Here is a 26,838-nt window from a genome sequence, read left to right on the forward strand (position 1 = left end):
TTCTCACGTAAGTGTTCCTTTTGTCCAGGTGGAAAAGGGCAGTGTGGAGTGCAATAGAGATTGCATCATCTGTGGATCTGTTGGGGCGGTATGCAAATTGGAGTGGGTCTAGGGTTTTTGGGATAATGGTGTTGATGTGAGCCATTACCAACCTTTCAAAGCACTTCATGGCTACAGACGTGAGTGCTACGGGTGTGTAGTCATTTAGGCAGGTTGCCTTTGTGTTCTTGGGCACAGGGACTATGGTGGTCTGCTTGAAACATGTTGGTATTACAGACTTAATCAGTTAATCAGGGACATGTTGAAAATGTCAGTGAAGACACTTGCCAGTTGGTCAGCACATGCCCGGAGCACACGTCCTGGTAATCCGTCTGGCCCCGCAGCCTTGTGTATGTTGACCTGTTTAAAGGTCTTACTCACTTCGGCTACGGAGAGCGTGATCAAAGGCAATTCTTACATGTATTGACTCTCGGGGTTGAATACTTATCTAATCGAGATATATTAGTGTTTTATTTTTTATGTATTTTTTTTTACAAATGTTGGAGTTTTTCTTCCACTTTGACATGGCAGTGTATTTTTTGTAAATTGTTGACAGAAAATGACAATTCAATCCATTTTACTCCCACTTTGTAACACAACAAAATGTGGAGAAAAGTCAAGGGATATGAATACTTTCTGAAGGCACTGTAAAATTGCTTGAAATATGATTGAAATAGTTTTCCTTCCAAAAAAATTGTATGTAAGTATTTAACAAAACATATTTTCTGTTTTTGAATGGTGTGGGAGTACCCCAACAACAGAATGGTATGGGCATATACACGTCATAAAAAATATGAATACGAGTAGACCGCTGAAAAGCCAGCTCATCCTCATCTAGAATGCTAATTGGCCAGCTCATCTTCCTCAGGAGTATGACATCATGCTCTATGAGGAAATAGCAAGCATTTTTGAAACGGTCTGTTTGAGATACACGTTTGAGGTGGGTTTTTTAAGTGTTTTTTCTCCAATTTATGCTTTGGCCACAAAAACAATTATAGGTGTCAACAACATTATTTGGATATGAGTTAACATAATATGATTTTAACTGGACAGTTACTTTAAAACTGCTAATTTTCTTGTAGTTCATGGCGAACTATGTAGAATTGAAGGGAACTAGCTTTAAAACTGTACATTTTCTCACCTTCCCATGGCAAAATGTGTAGAATTGCATGAAATTAGCTTTACAATAGCAAAATGTTGTCTCTGCGGCCAAGACGAGGGCCTCTAAAATGTCTGTCTGGACTGCAATATTGTTGGCCCCCCCACACTACCACACCCCTCCCCGATCCCCCCCCCACCCCCATGCTAACTTTGCCACTGCTGCTGATTTTTTTTTTATAGAGAAACAATGTACTGTGTGTGTGTGTGTGTGTGTGTGTGTGTGTGTGTGTGTGTGTGTGTGTGTGTGTGTGTGTGTGTGTGTGTGTGTGTGTTTTGGTGTGTGTGTGTGTGTGTGAGTGGACGAATGTGTTTGCAATGGAGGGGCACCAGCTTGCTTTGGCACCAGCTTGCATTGTTACAGGTTTGTCAAACGGAGCAGATCTCAGCTGCATCTGTTGTCCAGCCAGTGTACCTGATGTGGCTGCAGATTGGATTCCTGCGGGGGTCTTTCACGTAAAGTTCATATGGCATTGTTGTGAAACGCTGGGAAACAGCTTGCACAGTGCCCGGGGGGCAGGATGCCACATCGCATTCAACAGATTTTTGTTTGAACTATTTTGAACTTGAATTAGATTCCAAGTTATATCATCAAACAATGTGTATACGATTGTAACATTTGTCAACCGACTGCAACTGTATTGCAACCATTTATTTAATGCTGGGCCATAATTCAAGTCAAGTGAAGCAAGAAAAACATGCATAATTCTCTGTCATAACTCAATGGCTTCCACTTAGCAGCACATACACATTCAAGAAACTAAACAATTCAGTCATTTTACCATATCATTTAATGTCTCTTCCAGCCCAATCCCACCATATGAAGGACTACAGTACAATGAAGGAATTAGGAGAGTGTCCTCTATCCAGGGACTGGAAGTGGACAGCACAGGAGTCTGAGCCCTGAACACCAAGCAGCTTCAGGAAAGCTCAGGAACTCACACACACTTCTATAGACGTTCAGCACCGCTAGCTGGCAACCCTTCTCCCTATCCCTCTTCATCCCAATCCCCTCCCTCTCCACCTCGCCCCGTTTGAGAGTGTCGGTGATTGGCAGCCTTCACTCCCAATACTTTGCCATTGCTGTGAATTCCTATAAACTCCCTCTCCACGGTAACAGGCAATGCTAGAGAACTCTATGCCTTTACCATCATCACTGCGAAAGGCCTGGATGGGGAATTGAAGCTTTAGAGAGATTCAGTTCTACACTGCGCTCCCTTTGGGAGGAAGAGAGCAGTCATTTTCTCTCATATTTTTTTTTTAAATGCCCAAGGCTCCCTGGCAGAGATGTTTCTTCTTTCTCTTTCTGCTGCTGTTGTCAGGCTCCACCTCATGCCTGTAATCATTAGGCTGCAATTTGGGCAGAAAATTGCAATTACAGGGTTTAAAAATGTGCCTGTTGTTTTCTACGCTTGTTATTTTTGTTGTTGAGAAAGGCTGGGGGAAGGCAATCCAGCTCTGATTATAATTAAGGGAATAAGATGCAATAAAACTGTCGATTATGTCAAAGTTCTCTCCTTTAAGGGCCTGATTCCATGCGGTTGTTCACTGCAAGTTAAACTGCACTGACTCTCCTATAAGTTGGTGTACAATATGGTCTCTCTGACTAGGGGATTGACTTATTCACACCAACCTGCAAAAAATGGAAAGGGGTGTTGATTTCATGACATACACAGACTGTTCAAGTTTCTCATCATCAGATCCCTTTACAGAAGAGCTGGGACTTCAAAGAAAAGCCTATCATGAAAAGAATGTACCCGTGCCATTAGATATATTGTGCCTTGATCTATCTGCAGTACAAGATGGGAAAGACTTGATCTATCTGCAGTACAAGATGGGAAAGACTTGATCTATCTGCAGTACAAGATGGGAAAGACTTGATCTATCTGCAGTACACGATGGGAAAGACTTGATCTATCTGCAGTACACAATGGGAAAGACTTGATCTATCTGCAGTACACGATGGGAAAGACTTGATCTATCTGCAGTACACGATGGGAAAGACTTGATCTATCTGCAGTACACGATGGGAAAGACTTGATCTATCTGCAGTACACAATGGGAAAGACTTGATCTATCTGCAGTACACGATGGGAAAGACTTGATCTATCTGCAGTACATGATGGGAAAGACTTGATCTATCTGCAGTAGAAGATGGGAAAGACTTGATCTATCTGCAGTACACGATGGGAAAGACTTGATCTATCTGCAGTACACGATGGGAAAGACTTGATCTATCTGCAATACACGATGGGAAAGACTTGATCTATCTGCAGTACAAGATGGGAAAGACTTGATCTATCTGCAGTACACGATGGGAAAGACTTGATCTATCTGCAGTAGAAGATGGGAAAGACTTGATCTATCTGCAGTACAAGATGGGAAAGACTTGATCTATCTGCAGTACACGATGGGAAAGACTTGATCTATCTGCAGTACACGATGGGAAAGAGAAACTGAAATCAGACATAGTCCTGCTGTTATATTCCTGTTGATGGAATTAGCTGAAGGGTAACTTCAGTTCCTCGCTTCGATCAAATTCCAACATTATATTTTTGTCTTATGTATATGTGGCAAAATGTACTTGACTTGTACTAGATGCTGGGGACCCATCTTTCATTGTTTATTTGAAAGAACTGTCGATTGTATTTGATTTAAATACTTTGTGTATGTTAAGTTTTGACAGACAAGCATTCCACTTGCCTTTAAATATGTATTAATGGAATTCTAGAGATTTTTTTTTTTTAGATTTATACAACGTTTGGGTCTAATCCTGAATGCTGATTTGTTAAAACCGCATTCCAGCCGGTGTCTATTCCACAAGTTACCCACGGCTAAATGTATGACGTTAAAATACCTATTTACTCTGTTCCATCTAAACTTGGTCTCCACTATAAAAAGCATAAAGACATTATCTCACATTTCTTTTTAATATTTAGTTTTCAACAGCAGACATCTGTATAAACCTTGCTGTCTGTTTCTCCCCGACATTTGCAACATTGTTCCAATATTCAAATTCGATCTCCAGCTGTCTCATAGTAATGAACTTGTCGGGTGTCACGCCCTGACCTGAGATATCTCTGTTTTCTATATATTTTGATTATTTCAGGGTGTGACTAGGGTGGGTACGTTAGTTTTTGTATTGTCTAGGGTTTTTTGTATGTCTAGGGTTTTTGTAGGTCTAGGTGATTTGTATGTCTATGGTGGCCTGATATGGTTCCCAATCAGAGGCAGCTGTTTATCGTTGTCTCTGATTGGGGATCATATTTAGGTAGCCATTTTCCCTTTGGTGTTCGTGGGTTCTTGTCTATGTGTAGTTGCCTGTCAGCACTCGTTTTGTATAGCTTCACGTGCCGTTATGTTATTTTGGTTAGTTTGTTCAGTGTTCATTCTTATTATAATAAAGAATGTATGCATACCACGCTGCGCCTTGGTCCGGTTCATACGACGAACGTGACATCGGGAGTCAGGATGAGACAGACAGGCAGGCTGCTTTTCTCAGCCAGTCGAAATCATGAATCAGCATAATAAATAAAAAAATCTAATCATATCACATTTTATTTGTCACATGCACGTGTTTATCAGATCTTATTGCGGGTGAAGCGAAATGCTTGTGTTTCTAGATCCAACAGTACAGTACACACAATACACAATAACAATACACACAATCAAAATTAAAGGAATGGAATTAATAATATATAAATATTTTGACTAGCAATGTCAGAGCGACATAGACTAAGATGCAGTATCTACATATGAGATGAGTAATGCAAAATATGTAAACATTATTAAAGTGACTAGTGTTCCATTATGAAAGTGGCCAGTGATTTCAAGTCTATGTATATAGGGCAACAGCCTCTAATGTGCTAGTGATGGCTATTTAACAGTCTGATGGCCTTGAGATAGAAGCTGTTTTTCAGTCTCTCGGTCTCAGCCTTGATGCCCTTGTACTGACCTCACCTTCTAGATGATAGCGGGGTGAATAGGCAGTGGCTCAGGTGGTTGTTGTCCTTGATGATCTTTTTGGCCTTCCTGTGACATTGGGTGCTGTACGTGTCCTGGAGGGCAGGTAGCTTGACCACGCCCCCCTCTAGAGAGCCCTGCGGTAGCGGGGGGTGCAGTTGCCGTACCAGGCGGTGATACAGCCCGACAGGATGCTCTCAATTGTGCATCTGTAGAAGTTTGTGAGAGTTTTAGGTGCCAAGCCAAATCTTATGGATATATACAATGAAATATCAATAGAAAACAGGTGAAATGAAACAAAATGCAGCTAGTTTGCAGTCTTTCCAGTTTGAAGTGATTGTGTTAGCTGTGTTGTTGGCTAGCTCCTCTGAACAACAGTGTCCTGACAAGAGAGCACACATTTTCTATGCCAGGTGAAATCGCGCCTCATTAGCTCATTGTTATAGATGTATCCAAATAAATGTCACTAGAAAACGGCTTAAACAAATGCAATTGCAGCTACTTTGTTGTTATTCTGGCTGCACTGTTTGACGTGACTGTAAGTTAGCCATAGTTTGCTAACTAGCAAGCAAGGGATAAGAACGTTGGCAGCCAGTATGGCAATAGAACATTTAGAACAAACGACTGGGTCTATAGATACAGAACAAAAAGACTTAACAACTGGGTCGCATCTCTGGCAACCGAACCGATAGAACGAACGACTAGCCGGCTTGGGTAGCAACCCTAGATTTGTCTCGGGACTATATCTTGTGGAAGGATGAAATAGTATGAATAAATTAATCAAAATAAGGTTTTTAATGAAAATATATAAATCATTATTTGAAAGGGTTACCAGACTTCGCCTCGAGCCTAACATCACCCATGCCGATATATCCTCCAAACACCAGCTTCTCGGGCATTATCACTTAAATTGAATATATGAGGTAGGTACTTGATAGGTTTACAATCAAGGAGGACAGACAAGGCCTTATGCTTTAGAAATGTTTATAATAACAATGATGGAAAATATGGACTCTTTCTCCAGATTCTTTCATCTGCCGAAAGATATATATGAAGAACTTGCTAAAGGTTTGATCTCAATAATGCATATGCAAATATAGAAATTGGCGTTTACATGATAAAAATACTCATCATTTTCTTTTGTTTTTGTGACTTGTTATTTACATGATAATTACTGAGCTACAGCCTAAAGGGACTTTATCCCGGTCCCGTCTGTAGCTCTTGCCTTTTTCCTTGAGACCCAATTTTTTCAACTTCAGCTTTAAAATCTTCTGACACTCTGATACGTCCTTTTTAGGGCTTCAGAGACTTTTGACTGGTATCAATTTCCAGAACCAGGGCAGAATTATGAGCCATCCAAGGGAAAACATACATATTTTTCTCACTCTCTCTTTCTCTCTTGCGCACTCTCTCTCTCTCTTTCACTCTCTCTCACTCTCTCCCTCCCTCCCTCTCTCTCGCTCCCTCTCTCTCTCTCTCCTTTGCTCTCTCTCTCTCTCACTCCCTCTCTCTCGCTCCCTCTCTCTCGCTCTCTCGCTCCCCCTCTCTCTCTCTTTCGCTCCCTCTCTCTCGCTCCCTCTCTCTCTCTCTCTTTATCGCTCCCTCTCTCTCGATCTCTCTCTCTCTCTTTCTCGCTCCCTCTCACTCATTGCCTCAGCTTTCTTTGTACAGTGTGCAGGTGACTAATTTCTCTTGGGCTTTGGACTTTGGAGTGAGAGAAGGGCAAAAGGGAGGAGAAAATGAAGAGGAAATAGGAGAGGGAGAGGCAGTGCTCGGCTTGGCAGCTTAGAGAAGGCTGCCAACATCATAGAAGCCGGATATCTCCTCTCATCTTCCCCGTAGGTCCCTCTCTCTGTTCTCTCCCCAGCCCTGTGTAAGCCCAGCATGTGAGGCCTGCTAGTATCTTCAGTGTCACTGTGTTCACAGTATGATCAGTGTTTACTCTCAGAGTTCAAGGCACTGGATCTATCGTAAGGCAACCGTGAGCCTCTTCTTTCTCTGGAGAAAGACAACGCATATGTTTTTACTTCTTCCTGATTCTGTTCTTCTATGTGGATGTCAGTATAGTGGAAAGCAGCTGTCACTCAAAAGGGCAGTGGGTTCTCCTCTCCGTCTGTTATCAACCTCCTGTCGGAGTTCAGCGGAGTTCAGCATGGATTGTCAATAAATGCTCCTTTTTTACCAAGTTTTTGTTACATTTATATCAGAAAGACTCAAGTTCAACCACATCTGCATTTGCATACAAGTGCAACATTGACAGTAATTGATTATCCATCAAGGTGTCTGTTCCCACTAGATAAAATATGGGTAGAAAAGATATCAGATTAAAGTTTTGGCTGTGATAATTCACCAAGCAGGTTCTGATACATCTTTAAAGGAAGCATATGGAAGTGAACTTGTTCACCCCAAAAAGTAAAAACTGCTAATTAAGTGGGAACCAGTACAAGCTTTTTGGGGGGTAGTTATTGAAGTGGAATAGTAAGGTGTTACCACAGTGAGCCCACCACACACTCCGCAACACCCCACAGCCCCTCCAACTTCCATAATTACCAACATAATTGAGATGTTTTCTCCCTGCATGTCTTTAACCCCCCCCTCCCCAGTCCTAATTCATTTAAACTTTTAAAGCAGGGGCTTCAATTATTCATGTCCCCCATGGTGGCCCCCTCCTCCCTGGGTAACACCCGAGCAGAGTGTGTCTGTATGAACGCTGCCAGGCCTCTCATTAATTAATGCCACAGTCGATGCCCCAACTCTCCTTCACTAAAGCACTCTCTTTCTCCTGTTTCCCTCCCTCTGTTACCATGTCCTGTCTCTCTCCCCGACAGAGGGATGAGGGGTTTCAGCGGAGGTGTAATGTCGTGATGCTGTTCTGTAGAGTGTGTTCATCCCTCAAACCTCAAGGGAACCCAGGCCTCTCTGTACAATGAGGGGTGAGATTGGAAGAGAGGAATTTCAGCGATGGTAAGACTACAGGAGTGTCAGTGGATAGGTTCTTTCTTTCTTATTTTTTTCTTTCTCTGGTACGCTTACTGCCCTCCTTTTGTTCCCCAAGAGCCAGGTCCTACATCCCTCCCCCTGTCAGTCTGGTATGAAGGTGGTTACTGGACCTTGAGGAGGAGGCTAAGGGCCACACTTACTAATTCTTTCCCATAGAGATTAAAAGTGAAGGAGGCTGAACGGAAGGTCAAATAAAGACTACAGGAAGGAACTTGGTGTAGTGTGTCAAATACGATTCTGGATCACCACAGCAACATTAACAATGTCTTCTCTTAGTAACAGTTGGCTTGATTATCGACACAAATTATACTGTTTACAGTAGAGGTTTAGGGTGCATATCTGTAAAACCATTGATCACACCCAAAGAGGTATTTTCTACAAGGGTTTGGGTAACATTGTATGCGTAACGTTGGCCCCCATAATGAGACTGAGAAGAAAGAGGGGCCGCTGCCTTTAGTCTGAATGCGACTAAGGGTTCTGCTTTTAAAACACAGTAAAGAGACTGTCGGGGATGCTGTGTGAGTGTGTGTATGTCTGTGTGAGTGTGTGTGTCTGTCTGTGTGTGCGCTGCTTTGAAACACAAAGCCTACGGGAAGAAGGCTGACACGGACCCCTCAGTGCATGCCTGACCACTGTGTTAGAACTGTGCAAAAAATCTATTCAGGAAATATAGAGGCAATTATTTAGTCCCCCACACATGCTGACAAAACAAGGGCCAATGGAGGCGAGAAGAAAACTACAGCATTAAACAGGGAAATAAGTCTGGGCTGGGTGGGGACTACTGCATGCATGTGGGTGATTGAACATCTTGCTACTCTTCCTGTGAAGGTAGTCTAATTAATGAAGTGTGTGAACTGATTGTCTCATTACAACCATCAGTGCTTTTATCATTCAGTCCTATAATAGGAGAGGAGTACCAGGCCTTATGATGCAGGAACCTTATAATGAGAGGGGATTTCAGAATGGATATTGCCATTAATAAATAATGTTACATTTGATGCTATTTTGGTGCTTGAAGCTACCTTTACTGACAACAGGTCAAGATATCATACTGTGTGTTAACTACAGTATGTCTTTCTGTGCTGATTCACATTGCAGAACACAAGGACCTGCCAAAATGTAAATAACCATAGCAGTATTTATTTTTGTGGCACACGTCCACATCACAGAACGTTCAGATGGATCTTTAGCTCAGAGATGTTGGCTTCCAGCTCTGGACACGCTCCCCCATTCATTTGACTTTCAACCCAGAATAGCCCTCGTTTTTAAACACTGATAATCTATCGTTTTTTAAGCACTGAGTGTAAATTCTGTCATTTAGATCTCTAATCTGCTCTCAACGGTTTAATAAAGCCATCCTACGCAGGTTTTTGGTACATAAAGCGTCACACTTTATTTTTGATGATGAAATAAGATGTGCAGTGCTCAACACTGTAATCCATGCTGAAGAGAGGCCAAATGGAAGACACATGTTGTCAGTCCTTATGCAAAGATGTACAGTTAGTTCATCCTACCTTTATTAACAGTTTGGGAACAGCCCAATTCCATAATCCTGGGAGATTAATTAAAGGGCCACTGTTCCACCGGCTGACAGTCCCATTGTTTTCGAATGGGGAGGTCCAGCTAAGGAGAAATCTGGAGTAGAGTGGTTCATCTCATTGACAGTGTGTGTGGACTTTATGGTGCTTGAGGAGGAGCTGAAGGAGTTGGATCCATCTCTGACAGAGCCTGGCCTAAACCTTTGGCCCTAAGGCACCGCTGGGAATGGAATAGAGTGTTGGTGGTGGAACTAGACTGACATGGACACTCATATCATGGTGATGGTTCTAATCTGAAGGCATCTTCCCAAGCGTCACTAGAGCTTCTGGAAGCTTGAAGCTTGATGTGGGAAGGCTTGCTTACAGTAGCGTGTCCTTTTCAAAGAGCATGTTTTGTTCTGTGATGTAACCGGACGATCCTGACAGGATAGTCTGTGACACTGCAGTGGTCCAGTGTTCCAACCACTAAGGAGAATAAATCTGCCCTAAAAAGGTAGGAAATATAATAATGATTGTTCATTGCTAATGAACAGTGGTATAGAGCTGGCCACACTCTTTCTCTCTCGGTTACTCTGACAAAAAGACTAAAGTTTCATGCATTTTATGTATTTTCTCTCTTAACAGAGATGTGTGTGTGTATTGGGGTGGATATAGTAGTATTTTGGGGCTTTAGATTCAGTTTGAAAAGGCCTGTTGGAAGCATCTTCTGTGGTGTCAGGCAGAGAGCTCAGACACACCTATTCATCACCCTCATTAAAATAGCCTCAGCAGTCTCCTCAGAGCCACAGTCGGCCTCCTGGCTCTCTCCCTAACTCAACAAGTCACAGTCGGCCTCCTGGCTCTCTCCCTAACTCAACAAGTCACAGTCGGCCTCCTGGCTCTCTCCCTAACTCAACAAGTCACAGTCGGCCTCCTGGCTCTCTCCCTAACTCAACAAGTCACAGTCGGCCTCCTGGCTCTCTCCCTAACTCAACAAGTCACAGTCGGCCTCCTGGCTCTCTACCTAACTCAACAAGTCACAGTCGGCCTCCTGGCTCTCTCCCTAACTCAACAAGTCACAGTCGGCCTCCTGGCTCTCTACCTAACTCAACAAGTCACAGTCGGCCTCCTGGCTCTCTACCTAACTCAACAGTCGGCCTCCTGGCTCTCTACCTAACTCAACAAGTCACAGTCGGCCTCCTGGCTCTCTCCCTAACTCAACAAGTCACAGTCGGCCTCCTGGCTCTCTACCTAACTCAACAAGTCACAGTCGGCCTCCTGGCTCTCTACCTAACTCAAAAAGTCACAGTCGGCCTCCTGGCTCTCTACTTAACTCAACAAGTCACAGTCGGACTCCTGGCTCTCTCCCTAACTCAACAAGTCACAGTCGGCCTCCTGGTTCTCTCCCTAACTCAACAAGTCACAGTCGGACTCCTGGCTCTCTACCTAACTCAACAAGTCACAGTCGGCCTCCTGGCTCTCTCCCTAACTCAACAAGTCACAGTCGGCCTCCTGGCTCTCTCCCTAACTCAACAAGTCACAGTCGGCCTCCTGGCTCTCTCCCTAACTCAACAAGTCACAGTCGGACTCCTGGCTCTCTCCCTAACTCAACAAGTCACAGTCGGCCTCCTGGTTCTCTCCCTAACTCAACAAGTCACAGTCGGCCTCCTGGCTCTCTCCCTAACTCAACAAGTCACAGTCGGCCTCCTGGCTCTCTACCTAACTCAACAAGTCACAGTCGGACTCCTGGCTCTCTCCCTAACTCAACAAGTCACAGTCGGCCTCCTGGTTCTCTCCCTAACTCAACAAGTCACAGTCGGCCTCCTGGCTCTCTCCCTAACTCAACAAGTCACAGTCGGCCTCCTGGCTCTCTACCTAACTCAACAAGTCACAGTCGGCCTCCTGGCTCTCTACCTAACTCAACAAGTCACAGTCGGCCTCCTGGCTCTCTACCTAACTCAACAAGTCACAGTCGGCCTCCTGGCTCTCTCCCTAACTCAACAAGTCACAGTCGGCCTCCTGGCTCTCTCCCTAACTCAACAAGTCACAGTCGGCCTCCTGGCTCTCTCCCTAACTCAACAAGTCACAGTCGGCCTCCTGGCTCTCTACCTAACTCAACAAGTCACAGTCGGCCTCCTGGCTCTCTCCCTAACTCAACAAGTCACAGTCGGCCTCCTGGCTCTCTACCTAACTCAACAAGTCACAGTCGGCCTCCTGGCTCTCTACCTAACTCAACAAGTCACAGTCGGCCTCCTGGCTCTCTCCCTAACTCAACAAGTCACAGTCGGCCTCCTGGCTCTCTCCCTAACTCAACAAGTCACAGTCGGCCTCCTGGCTCTCTACCTAACTCAACAAGTCACAGTCGGCCTCCTGGCTCTCTCCCTAACTCAACAAGTCACAGTCGGCCTCCTGGCTCTCTACCTAACTCAACAAGTCACAGTCGGCCTCCTGGCTCTCTACCTAACTCAAAAAGTCACAGTCGGCCTCCTGGCTCTCTACTTAACTCAACAAGTCACAGTCGGACTCCTGGCTCTCTCCCTAACTCAACAAGTCACAGTCGGCCTCCTGGTTCTCTCCCTAACTCAACAAGTCACAGTCGGCCTCCTGGCTCTCTACCTAACTCAACAAGTCACAGTCGGGCTCCTGGCTCTCTCCCTAACTCAACAAGTCACAGTCGGCCTCCTGGCTCTCTCCCTAACTCAACAAATCACAGTCGGCCTCCTGGCTCTCTCCCTAACTCAACAAGTCACAGTCGGACTCCTGGCTCTCTCCCTAACTCAACAAGTCACAGTCGGCCTCCTGGTTCTCTCCCTAACTCAACAAGTCACAGTCGGCCTCCTGGCTCTCTCCCTAACTCAACAAGTCACAGTCGGCCTCCTGGCTCTCTACCTAACTCAACAAGTCACAGTCGGACTCCTGGCTCTCTCCCTAACTCAACAAGTCACAGTCGGCCTCCTGGTTCTCTCCCTAACTCAACAAGTCACAGTCGGCCTCCTGGCTCTCTCCCTAACTCAACAAGTCACAGTCGGCCTCCTGGCTCTCTCCCTAACTCAACAAGTCACAGTCGGCCTCCTGGCTCTCTACCTAACTCAACAAGTCACAGTCGGCCTCCTGGCTCTCTACCTAACTCAAAAAGTCACAGTCGGACTCCTGGCTCTCTCCCTAACTCAACAAGTCACAGTCGGCCTCCTGGCTCTCTCCCTAACTCAACAAGTCACAGTCGGCCTCCTGGCTCTCTCCCTAACTCAACAAGTCACAGTCTGCCTCCTGGCTCTCTCCCTAACTCAACAAGTCACAGTCGGCCTCCTGGCTCTCTCCCTAACTCAACAAGTCACAGTCGGCCTCCTGGCTCTCTCCCTAACTCAAGAAGTCACAGTCGGCCTCCTGGCTCTCTCCCTAACTCAACAAGTCACAGTCGGCCTCCTGGCTCTCTCCCTAACTCAACAAGTCACAGTCGGCCTCCTGGCTCTCTACCTAACTCAACAAGTCACAGTCGGCCTCCTGGCTCTCTCCCTAACTCAACAAGTCACAGTCGGCCTCCTGGCTCTCTACCTAACTCAACAAGTCACAGTCGGCCTCCTGGCTCTCTACCTAACTCAACAAGTCACAGTCGGCCTCCTGGCTCTCTCCCTAACTCAACAAGTCACAGTCGGCCTCCTGGCTCTCTCCCTAACTCAACAAGTCACAGTCGGCCTCCTGGCTCTCTCCCTAACTCAACAAGTCACAGTCGGCCTCCTGGCTCTCTCCCTAACTCAACAAGTCACAGTCGGCCTCCTGGCTCTCTACCTAACTCAACAAGTCACAGTCGGCCTCCTGGCTCTCTCCCTAACTCAACAAGTCACAGTCGGCCTCCTGGCTCTCTACCTAACTCAACAAGTCACAGTCGGCCTCCTGGCTCTCTCCCTAACTCAACAAGTCACAGTCGGCCTCCTGGCTGTCTCCCTAACTCAACAAGTCACAGTCGGCCTCCTGGCTCTCTCCCTAACTCAACAAGTCACAGTCGGCCTCCTGGCTCTCTCCCTAACTCAACAAGTCACAGTCGGCCTCCTGGCTCTCTACCTAACTCAACAAGTCCTAGTCGGACTCCTGGCTCTCTACCTAACTCAACAAGCAAGCTGAAATAAAACAGCTTCAGCCCAAGCAAACACACACTCACAACTATGTGGATACAAACACGATAGACACACACACAGCAAACTCTGATCCTGTACTGACCATAGCACAGCACAAATATACAGTTTTTTTTCAATAGCTTTGGTGCAATTTTCACAAGTATGTGGTATATTTTCACATGTGGTATATTTTCACAGCTCTTAGTACAAAACTCAAAACATTGCTGTACTAAAATTACATTTGGCCAATCCAGTACCGTAATACTGTAATATATGCCATTTATATAGGAGACAACAGTCCACTTTGGCTATGTGACCCCGGTGGTAATCAAACACACAACGCTGGTGTTGCTAGTGCCATGTTCTTGTGAACTGAGCCACAATACATAAATACAATACAATATAAACAGTACCAGTCAAAAGTTTGGACACACCTACTCATTCCAGGAGTTTCTTTATTTTTACTGTTTTCTACAGTAAAACAATAATAGATAGATAGAATAATAGTAGAATAATAGTGAAGACATCAAAACTATGAAATAACACATATGGAATCATGTAGTAACCAAAAAAGTGTTATAAATATTTTATTTCATATTTGAGATTCTTCAAAGTAGCCACCCTTTGCTATGATGACAGCTTTGCACACTCTTGGCATTCTCTTAACCAGCTTCACCTGGAATGCTTTTCCAGTCTTGAAGGTGTTCCCACATATACTGAGCACTGTGGAGGTCCTCATGAGATCCAGTTTCATCACAACACATTTACCACCCCTACCTTTTCTCAACACAACTGATAGTCTCAAACGCATTAAGAAGGAAAAAAATCCACAAATTAACTTTTAACAAAGCACACCTGTTCATTGAAATGCATTCCAGGTGACTACCTCATGAAGTGGCTACTTTGAAGAATCTAAAATCTAAAATATATTTTCATTTGTTTAACACTTTTTTGGTTACTACATGATTCCATATATTTTATTTCATAGTTTTCATTCTACACTGCTCAAAAAAACAAAGGGAACACTTAAACAACACAATGTAACTCCAAGTCAATCACACTTCTGTGAAATCAAACTGTCCACTTAGGAAGCAACACTGATTGACAATAAATTTCACATGCTGTTGTGCAAATGGAATAGACAAAAGGTGGAAATTATAGGCAATTAGCAAGACACCCCCCAAAACAGGAGTGATTCTGCAGGTGGTGACCACAGACCACTTCTCAGTTCCTATGCTTCCTGGCTGATGTTTTGGTCACTTTTGAATGCTGGCGGTGCTCTCACTCTAGTGGTAGCATGAGACGGAGTCTACAACCCACACAAGTGGCTCAGGTAGTGCAGTTCATCCAGGATGGCACATCAATGCGAACTGTGGCAAAAAGGTTTGCTGTGTCTGTCAGCGTAGTGTCCAGAGCATGCAGGCGCTACCAGGAGACAGGCCAGTACATCAGGAGACGTGGAGGAGGCCGTAGGAGGGCAACAACCCAGCAGCAGGACCGGTACCTCCGCCTTAGTGCAAGGAGGTGCACTGCCAGAGCCCTGCAAAATGACCTCCAGCAGGCCACAAATGTGCATGCTACCACTAGATTGAGAGCACCGCCAGCATTCAAAAGTGACCAAAACATCAGCCAGGAAGCATAGGAACTGAGAAGTGGTCTGTGGTCACCATCTGCAGAATCACTCCTGTTTTGGGGGGTGTCTTGCTAATTGCCTATAATTTCCACCTTTTGTCTATTCCATTTGCACAACAGCATGTGAAATTTATTGTCAATCAGTGTTGCTTCCTAAGTGGACACTTTGATTTCACAGAAGTGTGATTGACTTGGAGTTACATTGTGTTGTTTAAGTGTTCCCTTTATTTTTTTGAGCAGTGTACAATGGAGAAATAGTAAAAATAAAGAAAAATCCTTGAATGTGTAGGTGTGTCTAAACATTTGACTGGTACTGTATATTTTTTTCGTTCTTACGCCCTTTTTACCCCCAATTTCATGATCAAGATCTTGTCTCATCGCTGCAACTCTCCAACGGGCTTGGGAGTGGCAAAGGTCGAGTCATGCGTCCTCCGAAACAAGACCCGCCAAACCACGCTTCTTAATAACACCCGCTCGCTTAACCCGGAAGCCAGCCCCACCAATGTGTCAGAGGAAACACCATTCAACTGACGACCGAAGTCAGCCTGCAGGCGCTCGGCCTGCCAAAAGAGCACAATGAGTCAAGTAAAGGCCCCCCCTGGCCAAACCCTGCCCTATCCCGGACGACGCTGGGCCAATTGTGTTCCGCCCTATAGGACTCAATCAATCAATCAATCAATCAATTTTATTTTATATAGCCCTTCGTACATCAGATAATATCTCGAAGTGCTGTACAGAAACCCAGCCTAAAACCCCAAACAGCTAGAATGCAGGTGTAGAAGCACGGTGGCTAGGAAAAACTCCCTAGAAAGGCCAAAACCTAGGAAGAAACCTAGAGAGGAACCAGGCTATGAGGGGTGGCCAGTCCTCTTCTGGCTGTGCCGGGTGGAGATTATAACAGAACTATGCCAAGATGTTCAAAAATGTTCATAAGTGACAAGCATGGTCAAATAATAATCATGAATAATTTTCAGTTGGCTTTTCATAGCTGATCATTAAGAGTTGAAAAACAACAGGTCTGGGACAGGTGGCGGATCCATAACCGCAGGCAGAACAGCTGAAACTGGAATAGCAGCAAGGCCAGGCGGACTGGGGACAGCAAGGAGTCACCACGGGCGGCAGTCCCGACGCATGGTCCTAGGGCCCAGGTCCTCCGAGAGAAAGAAAGAGAGAAGGAGAAAATTAGAGAGAGCCAAGATTTTCAAAATGTTCATAAATGACAAGCATGGTCAAATAATAATCAGGAATAAATCTCAGTTGGCTTTTCATAGCCGATCATTAAGAGTTGAAAACAGCAGGTCTGGGACAGGTAGGGGTTTCGTAACCGCAGGCAGAAACAGTTGAAACTGGAATAGCAGCAAGGCCGGGCGGACTGGGGACAGCAAGGTGTCAGCATGCCCGGTAGTCCTGACGTATGGTCCTAGGGCTCAGGTTCTCAGAGAGAAAGAGAGAACGAGAGAATTAGAGAGAGCATACTTAAATTCACACAGGACACTGGATAAGACAGGAGAAGTATTCCAGGTATAACCAACTGACCCTAGCCCCCCGACACATAAACTACTGCAGCATAAATACTGGAGGCTGAGACAGGAGCGGTCAGGAGACACTGTGGCCCCATCCGAAGAAACCCCCGGACAGGGCCAAACAGGAAGGATATATAGGAAGGACTCCCGGTCACGGCCGGTAATGACACAGCCTGGGATCAAACCCCAGGCTGTAGTGACACCACAACACTGCGATGCAATGCCTTATACCACTGCTCCACTCGGGAGGCCTACAATACAGTACTTTAAAATACAATACACAATTACAATACGGGTGGAAGTTGTATGATTGCCATCCCCACCACGCTCCTTGAGGCCATGGATGAGGCATGCAATGATTTCAATCCAGGCAGTGGATTTGCCATGCCAAAAGGTTTTACCCCTGGTGCATGAACAATGACGATATTTACTGTGATTTCAATGAGAGCCTATGACCAAATGCTCAAGACAGGCCTAGTGCCTGCTAAACAGGATGTTCCTTTAATTTCTTTAATTTGATTACATTGTGAAAGATGTCTTCAAGGATCACACCTTTGATCAGACATGGGATAGAAATTATAGAAATGTGATGTTCAGTCAATTTTATTGGGTAGTGCAAGTGTATTGCCTAATGTGAAAACAGTGTAATGTACTGTAAAATACAGTACTTCTGAAACATGTATTTTACATGTTCTGCTCTTGTATTAACTGGTTGTTAAAAGTACTACATTGAGAAGATATCATTATGTTGTGTTTTGGTGATTAAACCAATGTACTCATTATATTTCACAGTAAACATATGTCTACAAACAAAATGAATGCACAGTGAAAGGTTTTGAATGCAAGACTGGCTGCTTTACAAGTGTTTACCAGTTTGGAGTTGTGTACTAAGAGGTTGAAGAATTCACCACATACAGTGCCTTCAGAATGTATTCATACCTTTGACTTTTTCCACATGTTGTTGTGGAAGTACAGCCTTAATTTAAAATGCATTTCAATTAGATTGTTTGTCACTAGTTTACACACAATACCCCATAATGTCAACATGGAATGATGTTAGTTTTTTATGTAACGTGTGTTTAGATGACTTAAACAGATAGAACACACTAATCAAAGCTAAATTAGACTATTCTGGAAATAGAACACATATAGCTGCCATTTATTTAATACGTAGATTAGTGCACTTCAAGAAAATAATAAATGCTAATACAAAAAAAGACTTCACATAAAAATAGAAACCCTAAGGTCAAGCCCAAGTCCAATAACAGCCCTTGATGCTACAGTATGTTAGTACTGTCCCTTTAGGAGGTGGAGAGCTGTTCACGTCAAAGTACCGAAAGAAACCAGTAAAACATCTACCCAGGTAGTGTGTTATAGTGAACGAATGTTGGAGATCTCTTAATAAGTTTATCTGTTGTCCGATTGTCCACTTTCGTTTATGAATGGGGGGAAAGTAGCAGCAGTGATGATGAACGCAAGGATCTGTGGTTCCACTCCCACAGGCGCTGTTCAATGGCTTGCTGTGGGTCTGGTCTCTCAAAATCATGCATAGAAAAAAACAATATAACGTATCAGTGAACTTCTATCCACAATTACTCCAGATCTGGTACAATATCTCTACTTTTCCTAAAGAACTAGCTTAGGAAACCAACTTACAGCAAAAATAAATGACTGCAGTCTCACATTGGCATCGGACTACCAAAACGTGGTGACTTACTAGCTCAATGAAGCCAACTACAACAAAATTCAGTTACAAGCTGATTTTTTTCCTACATCACACATAACAATAGTTATTCTCTGATAGTTCTTTGGGGGTATTAACATACCTAGGTTTACATTTGACAAAAACCTGAATCACATTCTCAAAATAAAGGAAAATACTCTGGTAGCTTGATCAAAGGCAACCAACTTAGTTGGCTAATTGCGTGATGCTAGGGTTGCTAATTATGTGATGCTAGGGTTGCTAATTGCGTTATGCTAGGGTTGCTAATTGCGTGATGCTAGGGTTAGCACACATGGATACATATGATAAAACTCAGAATCAGGATAAACAACCCACAAGGTAATCTTTTGTGGCATCTACTGTAGAAACAGCAATAATTACCTTTAATCTGTTGGTTTGTAGGCTATGTAGATAACATTAACTCACTCATTCGATTGTTTTGAACTTTCTGAGCTGCTTTTCAAATCACCGTCATTCCACTCTAGAAAGTTCAGACACAGTTCTCTATTGCAATACACTACTAGCACCCTGTTACTGGGACTAGATAAAACATACAAGGCAACAATTAAGCCTTCTCTGACAGTGATAACATTTTTTACAAATTAATGAAAAGTTAAAGCAGACATGTATTGAGTCACTAAGCCCAAAACATGCATTCTGTTTGCAACAAGGCACTAAAGTAGTAGTGCAACAAATTTGGCAAATCAATTCACTTTTTGTCCTCAATACAAGAGTTATGTTTGTGGAAATTCCAAAACAACACATTAGTGAGTACCACTCTCCATATTTTCCAACATAGTGGTGGCTGCATCATGTTATGTGTATGCTTGTAGTCGTTAAGGACTGGGGAGTTTTTCAGGATAAAAAATAAACGGAATGCAGCTATGCACAGGCAAAATCCTAGAGGAAAACCTGGTACAGTCTGCTTTCCACCAGACACAGAGATTAATTCACATTTCAGCAGAACAATAACCTAAAACACAAGGCCAAATCTACAATGGAGTTGCTTACCAAGAAGACAGTGAATGTTTCTAATTGGCCGAGTTACAGTTTTGACTTAAATCTACTTGAAACTCCATGGTAAGATTTGAAAGTGACTGTCTAGCAATGAGCAACAACCAACTTGACAGAGCTTGAAGAATTTAAAAAATCAATAATGGACAAATATTATACAATTCAGGTGTGCAAAAGACTCACAGCTGTAATCGCCGCAAAAGGTTCTTCTACAAAGTATTGACTCGGGTGTGAATACTTATGGAAATTAGATATTTCTGTATTTCATTCTCAATACATTTGCAAACATTTCTAAAAACATGATTTCACTTTTTTATTTATGGGGTAGTGTGTGTAGATGTGTGAATAAAATAACATCTATTTAATCAATTTTGAATTCAGGCTGTAACACAACAAAATGTGTGGTATGGGGGTATGAATACTTTCTGAAGGCACTGTACTTGTGAAAATAGTACCAAAGCGATAAATAACTGTAATACCCTCCCTATGGATGACCAAACAGTGGGAAGCGAATGGAGGAGGGAGAGCACCACTGGGATTGGTGTCTGGTTGTCCAGTCAGTGGGCCGAGAGCAGACAGGTGGCCGGAGTCTGTTGGAGATTAATCTGGTGGTCTGTGGTCACCATGGGCCGGGGTTGGTCTGTGTAGCCTTGCGTCAGTGACCTCCAGGGATCTCCCAGGAGATCACCAGCCCTAGACATGTGACTCTCTCCAAACGGCTTACTGTACCATGACCTGAAAATGAGGTTGGATTGGGCATCAGAGAATTTTCTGCTGTGTGTGTTTGTGTGTGTGTCTGTGACTGTATGCATGTGTGTGTGTGTGTGTGTGTGTGTGTGTGTGTGTGTGTGTGTGTGTGTGTGTGTGTGTGTGTGTGTGTGTGTGTGTGTGTGTGTGTGTGTGTGTGTGTGTGTGTGTGTGTGTGTATTCTGCAGTGTTTCAGTGTCTGTGGAGGGCGGCGCGGAGCAGATGTGGAATTTAAATGGCCTGCTTTTGGGAAGCAGGTGGTTGAGTGTGATAGATCATTCATGTCATTGCCAGCTTGCCTTTGTTCTGGTGCTGTTATACTGAGGTGGATCCTCTGTGAATGGCGCTTTGACAGGCACTGCAGGGAGAACTCAGGGCCAGAGATGATGAAGGAGCATTTTCAACCTGAAACCCATCCAGTGGTACCTTTGTGGTGGATCTCTACTATTTTCTTTCATGTTCTGTAAAAACAAACATCCACTAGGTGTGGCAGCACACAGCACATATGAGTTATCATGTGATGCAATGGGAAGAGTGGAGTTTATACAGGGGTTGGAACTTTTCCAATCGTTTCGTTCTGAACACAGAATCATTATATTTTTTGTAGTTAATAAATCCAACGTGATAACTAGGCCTATAGTATCCTTAACTAGCATTGAATAAGTTAATCCACTATTCTCTATCTAATCAAACAGCTCTCTCCCTGTCTTCTGAATCACACATGTAACATCAGTACAGTAGCCTATGCTTTGAAGGGGGAGGGGCAGGTACCCTAAACACACACAGGAAAAGATGTTCAGTTTGCAAGCAGACACTGTAATAAGTTTCTGAGTGACAGAGTAAGGACTTTGCATTGGTGCTTTGATGCGTTTTGTTGTGGGACTAGAAAAAAGGCATCATAAAATAACAGTATTAACCGGTTCCCATGCTTTTAAAATGACGGTTCTGTTCCGGAACAGTATGGATGACTTTCGTTCCAGGTTCCTTTTCTGTTCCTTAATAACTTCTTATGACTGAGATCCCGTTAACGGGATCGACTTGACAACAGCCAGTGAAAGTGCAGGGCGCCAAATTCAAACAACAGAAATCTCATAATAAAAATTCCTCAAACATACAAGTATTTTACACCATTTTAAAGATAAACTTGTTGTAAATCCAGCCACAGTGTCTGATTTCAAAAAGGCTTTACGACGAAAGCACACCAAACGATTATGTTAGGTCAGTACCTAGTCACAGAAAAACACAGCCATTTTTCCAGTCACAAAAAGCAGAAATAGAGATCAAATTAATCACTAACCTTGATGATCTTCATCAGATGACACTCATAGGACTTCATGTTACACAATACATGTATGTTTTGTTCAATAAAGTTCATATTTATATCCAAAAATCTTAGTTTACATTGGCGCGTTATGTTCAGTAATGTTTTGCCTCCAAAACATCTGGTGATTTTGCAGAGAGCCACATCAATTTACAGAAATACTCATAATAAACATTGATAAAAGATACAAGTATTATACATGGAACTTTAGATAAATTTCTCCTAAATGCAACCGCTGTGTCAGATTAAAAAAAAAGCGTTACGGAAAAAGCACACCATGCTATAATCTGAGTACAGGGCTCAGATCCCAAACAAGCCATACAGATATCTGCCATGTTGTGGAGTCAACAGAAGTCAGAAATAGTATTATAAATATTCACTTACCTTTGATGATCTTCATCAGAATGCACTCCCAGGAATCCCAGTTCCACAATAAATGTTTGTTTTGTTCGATAACGTCCATAATTTATGTCCAAATACCTCAAATACTTTTTTTTTTAGGTATTTATGTCCAAATACCTCAAATACCTTTTTGTTCACGCGTTTAGTTCCAAAATCCAAATTGAGGTTTGAGCAGGTCAGACAAAAAGTAAAAGAATTCCATTACAGTTCGTAGAAACATGTCAAACGATGTATAGAATCAATCTTTAGGATGTTTTTAACATAAATCTTCAATAATGTTTCAACCGGAGAATTCCTTTGTCTTCAGAAATGCGATGGAACGCAGGTCGCTCTCATGGGAGCACGCGTGATCAGTTTATGCCAGACACCTGACTCAATGAGCTCTCCTTCCCCCATTCTTCACAGTAGAAGCATCAAACAAGGTTCTAAAGACTGTTGGCATCTAGTGGACGCCTTAGGAAGTGCAATATGACCCCAAAGACACTGTATATTTGATAGGCAAACCTAAAACCTCAGATTTCCCACTTCCTGGTTGGATTTTTTCTCAGGTTTTTGCCTGCCATATGAGTTCTGCTATACTCACAGACATCATTCAAACAGTTGTAGAAACTTCAGAGTGTTTTCTATCCAAATCTACTAATAATATGCATATCTTAGCTTCTGGGACTGAGTAGCAGGCAGTTTACTCTGGGAACCTTATTCATCCAAGCTACTCAATACTGCCCCCAGCCATAAGAAGATTTATTTAAAAAAGTAGTTATTTTCTGGTTTTCGGTCCTGTTCCCTGAATAGGTTCCAACCTCTGGTTTATAAACAGAATTACGATAAACGTTCATCCTGAAACACTAAGCCCATTTTATTCCCTTACAATGTCTATTTTTGCGATTTTATCTCTGCGCTGTAAAATGAACTGAACTGATTATAATTATGTTGCATCTGATTTTATAATGGTGTGTGCTCTCCTAGGGGCCTGTTCCATTTCTCTTCTCTTTTTCTCTCTCTCTCTATTCCTAGGGAGGAGAAGGGCGTACGTTCCAACAGCCCCACAGTAAACAGGACTAAAAATAATGACTCTGTGGCTCTGTTTGAGCTTTGCTGCTCTTTGCCTTCCCCTCAGGAATAGCTTTCTAAATACACAGCACAAATCCAGCTCTGCATGCTTTCCCTGCCACTCTCTGTTTCCAAACATCCAGAAGCTGTTTGAACTGGCCCGTCGTCATCCCAGAGTCATGGAAGTTTGTCTGAAATGATTTTTCAACCTGCGTGTGAGTGTGTGTGTGTGTGTGTATAGTGAATGTGTGTTTTGTGTGTAAAATAGAGAGACAGACATACAGACAGCATGATTCAGAGAGAATAAAGAGGGTCTAAGGCACTGCATCGCAGTGCTAGCCTTGCCACCAGAGATTCTGGGTTCGATTCTGGGTTCGAGCCCAGGCTCTGTCGCAGCCGGGCCGCGACCGGGAGGTCCATGGGGCGACGCACAATTGGCCTAGCGTCGTCCGGGTTAGGGGAGGGTTTGGCCGGTAGAGATTTCATTGTCTCATTGCGCACTAGAGACTCCTGTGGCGGGCCGGGGGTAGTGCACGCTGACACGGTCGCCAGGTGTACGGTGTTTCCTCCGACACATTGGTGCGGCTGGCTTCCGGGTTAGATGCTCGCTGTGTTAAGAAGCAGTGCGCCTTGGTTGGGTTGTGTTTTGGAGGACGCATGGCTCTCGACCTTCGTCTCTCCCGAGCCCGTACGGGAGTTGTAGCGATGAGACAAGACAGTAACTACTAGAAATTGGGGAGAAAAAAGGGGTAAAAAAATATATATATATAAAAATTAAAAATAAATTAGAGGGAGAGAGACAGACAGACAGACAGCATGGGTGAGAGAGAGGAGAGAGAGACAGACAGACAGCATGGGTGAGAGAGAGGCGAGAGAGAGAGAGACAGACAGACAGCATGGGTGAGAGAGAGTAGAGAGAGAGATAGAGACAGACAGCATGGGTGAGAGACAGTAGAGAGAGAGAGAGAGAGACAGACAGACAGCATGGGTGAGAGAGAGTAGAGAGAGAGAGACAGACAGACAGACAGACAGACAGACAGACAGACAGACAGCATGGGTGAGAGAGAGGAGAGAGAGAGACAGACAGACAGACAGCATGGGTGAGAGAGAGGAGAGAGAGAGAGGCAGACAGACAGCATGGGTGAGAGAGAGTAGAGCGAGAGAGACAGACAGACAGACAGACAGACAGCATGGGTGAGAGAGAGTAGAGAGAGATAGAGACAGACAGACAGACAGACAGACAGCATGGGTGAGAGAGAGGAGAGAGAGAGAGACAGACAGACAGACAGACAGCATGGGTGAGAGAGAGAGGAGAGAGAGAGAGACAGACAGACAGCCAGCATGGGTGAGAGAGAGGAGAGAGAGAGAGACAGACAGACAGCATGGGTGAGAGAGAGTAGAGAGAGAGAGAGAGAGACAGACAGACAGCATGGGTGAGGGAGAGTAGAGAGAGAGAGAGAGAGAGAGACAGACAGCCAGCATGGGTGAACGAGAGTAGAGAGAGAGAGACAGACAGACAGCATGGGTGAGAGATGGTAGAGAGAGAGAGAGACAGACAGACAGCATGGGTGAGAGATGGTAGAGAGAGAGAGAGAGAGACAGACAGACAGCATGGGTGAGTGAGAGATGATAGAGAGAGAGACAGACAGATACACATCACATTTAAGCGAGACAGGGAAATTGAGTTGAGTTGAACACTACTTAGAATATAAGGGAGCTTATTATTTGTTTATAATGACAACATTTCTGTTGGGATTGAGGGTTTTTGAACAATGTTTGGAAATATCTGTAATTCTCTTTTTGCAGTCTGCTCACACTCCCCATGTAATTATGCATAATCAAATGTTTACTATTCTCTAACAGCTTGCCATTCCATGTAATAATACAAAATCATCCCTTGTTTGAAATGATCTTCCAACAAATACTCATTAGCTTATTTAAGAAGGTGAGATCGTCCAGCTCTCCAATCAGAAGTGGCGGCTGTATCAGCAGGAAATGGGGATAATTGAACCCCTACTGCCCTTAATCGCCCCCCGCCCCGCAGTCCCCCATCCCCCGGCTCTCAATCCAATGAGAGGGGATTTATTGGCAAAGCAAATTATGTTGCAAAGCAAATGAAAAACAATAAACAAACGGGAAAACAATCAGAAATGAACAGTAAACATTACACTCACAAAGGTTTCAAAGGAATAAGGCCGTCTCCAAATGTTATATTATTAGTTATGTACAGTGTTTTAACAATATCCCAATAGTTGAAGTACTGTATGAATGTCTCTCTCTCTCTCTCTCTTTCCACCACTCCCCAGCTCTCCCAGTCCTGTTCATAGAAAGGAAGCTGCTGTAGTCCTAATGTTGTCCACTGATCTGTGGTTTAGACTCAATTCATGGATCAGTGGAACTTGTCTTGAGGAGTGTGACTGTGTCCAATCCCCTTAAGACGGCAGCCTCACTCAGCCTCTCTGGACGGCCAGGGCTGGCTGGACCACTGGATTTTCAGCTGTAGACAGCCAGGGCAGGAGTATACTGCATGGATAGTCAATCAAAGTGTATGGCTGAGTGTTAAGAGATGGTCAAACCCCAAGTATAGGTGGGAGTAAAAAAGGACAAAATGGGCAGATCCATCATTGATTAACGAATGGCGAGATCGGGCTACCTGGCAGTTTGACTAATTGTGCTTTCAGTAAAAGAGACACGCTTAGAGCTGTGAAACATCCAGAGCTTCTTGTTGAAAGACGAGGGCAGAAGCTCATTGACAGCTAAGTGTTCTCTGTGAAGTCAAAATAGAAACATCCCAGCAGGATCCTTCAATGGGGGCATTGTGGAGCTGTCTCCCTGTCAGACGTGCAGTATGCCTACTTCAGGTCAATCACTACACCTCAGGCTAGATCAAATGTTCTCTCAAGCAAGGCCAACTCCTTTGACAGTTTCTAACCCTCAGTACTTACTTCAGTCATGCTACAATGTAAGAACATACTGTATTCACGCCCTTGTGTAGCATTTTGTCAAAATATAAAAGCTTTTCTTTATCTCCCTTTGTATCAATACAGATCACAATATGATGGCAAGCTCCATTTTGTGTCTTGTTCTGCTGAGATGTTCAGTGTGTCGCTGGTAATGAGCTCCATTTTGTGTCTTGTTCTGCTGAGATGTTCAGTGTGTCGCTGGTAATGAATAGCCTTGAGGTCATTAGGAACACAAAGTAGTGAGGCTGTACATCCAGGGGAAACCGATTGAGAAGAAATTAGGATGAGTAAATGAAAGAGGGAGGGAAACAATAGGAGGATGGGAGAGATGGGCCCCTCCTGGCTGAGAAACAGATGCCTGGGCTATATAGCTGCTGTTTGGCAGAGGACGTGGTGAGACACTGCCAATTAATTAAGCAACTTCTCTGTTCGCGCAACAAGAAGGCTTCACACTACCTCTAGCAGAGAAAACACTGTCTGCTTGTCTTGTCACTTTCTGGATGTCTGTGTGATGGAGGGAGGAGGAGAGGAGGTGGGAGGTAGATTAGATGTCATCACCACCCATTGCATGTCTGAACTGAAGTGAACTTTGCCGGGCGTGTTTGTGATGCATGTGCTGAATGTTTTGGAAGCACTCCCGTTTCTCTCTGGAAGACAATACGGAGGCTGCACAG

General features: G+C 43.9%; 1 protein-coding gene across 3 annotated transcripts in view; it reads left to right on the plus strand.

Annotated features, from left to right (window-relative positions):
- The window catches only part of LOC129851408 (chemokine-like protein TAFA-2), a 150,770-nt gene that overhangs the window by 19,528 nt on the left and 104,404 nt on the right, over positions 1-26,838 (plus strand). The window contains exon 2 of one of the 3 annotated variants that reach the window (XM_055917921.1): positions 7,989-8,124. The exons of the other annotated variants lie outside the window; for them this stretch is intronic. The gene's annotated coding sequence lies outside the window, so the exon portion shown is untranslated. The remainder of the gene's footprint in view (positions 1-7,988; positions 8,125-26,838) is intronic. 3 annotated transcript variants of the gene reach the window in all.

This window comes from Salvelinus fontinalis, chromosome 3, assembly GCF_029448725.1.
Source record: "Salvelinus fontinalis isolate EN_2023a chromosome 3, ASM2944872v1, whole genome shotgun sequence".
Classification (NCBI taxonomy): Eukaryota; Metazoa; Chordata; class Actinopteri; order Salmoniformes; family Salmonidae; genus Salvelinus; species Salvelinus fontinalis.